Raw genomic sequence first — 3,264 nt, 5'->3', positions numbered from 1 at the left:
ATGCATTGAACACAGCATTTGGGAAGATTGACTGCCGTACCGTAAAAATTGTTCTGCAGTTTTGCGATTGGTTTGGTAATCCCTCTACCTAGATTTCCAGAGCAGTCCCTTTCGTTACTTTTCAGACTCCTTAACGGAAAAGGTCCATCTGAGCACTTGTCACTTCAGGCTCATTAAAAATCGAAGGCGACTAGAGTCATTTTTTGTTTTTTCTCGACTCTTAAAAATTGAAAAAACAAGTTGTGTCAAAGCGTCTAAAATTCATCTAATTCGGAAACATACTTCCCCTTGATTTTTAGTTGATCGAGTAATCTGCAATTGTGGAAGAAAGTCAATTGAAACCCCTTCATTCGCGGAGGCTTACGAGTCAACCGTCTTTGTCTCCTGAATCGAAACAAGTACGGACAAAGCGAACTTGTTTAACTGGTTCCAAATCTCCTGGTAAAGTTAGAACAAGTGTTCCAACAACATCAGAGACTCCGGTTACTCCAAAAATTTCTGGTATCCCTGCCTTTACAGAAGAAGTTCAGCAGCCACAGAAGGACGGTAGGACTGATCCTAGTCTAACGGTGAACACTTGTATCACTGAACCAGTTTCATCTACAACCGGTTACGAGAGTGTTGCTCCCCAAACATCTGTCGCTGTAGATTCCATACCTTCTTCGACACCAGAAATATTCTACGGACCTGACGGTCTACCCCTTCCACCTGGTTTGATTGCTATAGAAGAGATTGTGGAAGATCCTCCATCTAGTACTCCATCGAATTTTGGAGTCGGGATCACTCTGTATCCTTCTTCATCAGAAATTAGTCTACCGCCAGCGGAAGCTCCTGTAGAATCACTAGGTAATCTTTTGGATAGACTAGAAATGTCTGAACAACCATCAACATCTAGGACTGTGTCGTCTGACACAGCGATAGTAGAACTTCCTGCTATCACTCCAACAATGTTCGTCGGTATACCATCTGTCCCAACTAGCTCTCAATCGCTAGAAGGAGCCCACCCAGGGGCCATTTCGATGGTATGGTCTGTTCCAGTTTGTTCATCCGGAATAATATCAGGAAACTCTTATGTTGAGTCTCAACAAATTGATCCATTTGGAGGTTAATTTGGGTAGTCCGGCCCTCAAGGGAAAACCATTCCCTTAAGTACTGGATTACCACTGTATGGGGGGTAGTATACCCTTTCATTATCCCCTCCGGGAGGACAACCATACGGGAGTTCACAACAAAATTCGGGTTATGCTGGAATTACGTTAAGCGGTTGGGTACCGATACTACCTCAACAACCAAGAGTTGTATATTCGATGCAACAATGCTTACCTATGTCAAGTATACCAACTACCCCAGCTATTGTGACGGTGTCGCAAGTTCAAGTGCTGCTTGTTGTATGCCAACCTCAGGTTTCTCAGGTTGTAATGCAACAACCCCTTGACCCTGCAACTCAACCACAATCGCCGACTGGTGGAATGACACAGGTTCAAACGGGTACAATTACCCCTCATCTTGGTCAAACAGTTAGTATGGGGCAACAACACATGGCTTCACAACCATGGCTAGTGCAATACCAATAACCGCAGTTCCAACAAGTATACCAAGGTTCTGAGCAACAAATCTTTGTGAATAGTGGGCAACCATATATTCAAAACAGTCAAAATCAACCATTTTACAATGGTCATGCCCACCAACCTTACCAAAGTTACCAACATCAAATGCATTATGCTGGTATGCAAAGACCAACTGCTCAGGCAATCCCATCTTATCCTGGGTATGCTTCACCTAACCTGAATCAACAGTTACCCTTCGTGGCGACTTTAGAGTTACTTGATTTAAATCGGTTAACAAACGATCCAATTGCTTACGCCCCTTGGTGGCCAGCGATTCCACATAAACTTCCATAAGATATTCCTAAATTTAATGGAAATCCGGGTGAAGATCTGTCGAATCATGTGATGACCTTTCATCTGTGGTGTTCATCAAACACCCTAAACGATGATTCGATTAGGCTTCGCCTTTTTCAGAGGACATTAACTGGTTCGGCAGCAAAATGGTATATCGAATTGCCTAGAGCTTCATTTGACAACTTCAGTACCCTAGCCACAACCTTTTTAACCCATTTTCAGTTACCAATAAGGTACGAAACGGGAACGAAACTTCTTACCAACTTCAAACAAACGATGGCCACTCACATATCTGATCATATACATGAGTGGCGATGTCGTCATAGAATGGTGAAAATGTATGTTCCCGATCAGCTTTTAGCTGAATGGTTTATTAAGTCATTACTGCCTTCCATCACGGAAGATGTGGCAAAAATGGGGGTCATCACCGAAGAGCAGGTTATCGCTCGTGCGCAATATTTGGATTTGATTTACACTCAGTCTGGCACGCTCTACGATAAAATACCTAACGCTCCTAGACTAGAATTCTCAGTTCCTCCTCCTCCTAAATCAAACAATGACTCTCATGCCGGTGATGGCATGATTGGCGCAACATACACGAAATCGACAAAGGCTACATCTAAAAAGGCCTGTAAGATTTCCGGTCAAAATGAAAAAGAGGAAATTCTTGCCTCGGAAGTAAATGCTGTATCGACAGATAAAGGCAAAGAAACCAAGCAACTAGGGGGCAAGAAGAAAGGAAAAGGGAAGAAGAAGAAACGAGAAGAATCATCACCTGAAAAATCTTCTGTAAACCCTCCTAGAAATAGGAAACCAAAAAATCCATGCTTTATATGCGATGAGGATCATTGGACCGCAGATTGTCCACATAGAGCTGAGCTTAAAAAATTCTTCAAGAATTCAAAAACCTCGGCAGCATTGACTGATCCATTTCCAAATCTAGGGACAAATCTGGTTGATAGTGGAAATGCTTCCCCATCTCAAGTGCTAATGTTGTCGGTTTCCAAACAGAAAAATGATGCTTTGATATCGACAAGAAACAAAGATTATGGGAATCCACAGCTGTCGAACAACAAGGATAAAGATCAACCTAGTAGTTTGACAACAACTTCGATAGAAGTTGCGCCACCCATCTTTCCTGAGTTGACAATAAAACCACCAAAGAGAGTAGTACACAAGTCGACGTTTAATCCCCATGCTAGAGCGGCACAACATTATAATATGGTCGAATATTTGGCCCAATCGCCATCCACTATGTCGACTCTTGAGGTACTACAAAATTTCCCATCCCAAAAGCAAGCTTTATTATCAGCCATTGGTGGGATAGACCCAAAGGATTCCAATCTTTTATCCTTCGATCATA

Source organism: Pinus tabuliformis, chromosome 3_2, assembly GCF_031772625.1.
Source record: "Pinus tabuliformis cultivar Carrire ecotype Pingquan chromosome 3_2, CPIR1, whole genome shotgun sequence".
Classification (NCBI taxonomy): Eukaryota; Viridiplantae; Streptophyta; class Pinopsida; order Pinales; family Pinaceae; genus Pinus; species Pinus tabuliformis.
This window is presented reverse-complemented; position numbering follows the sequence as displayed.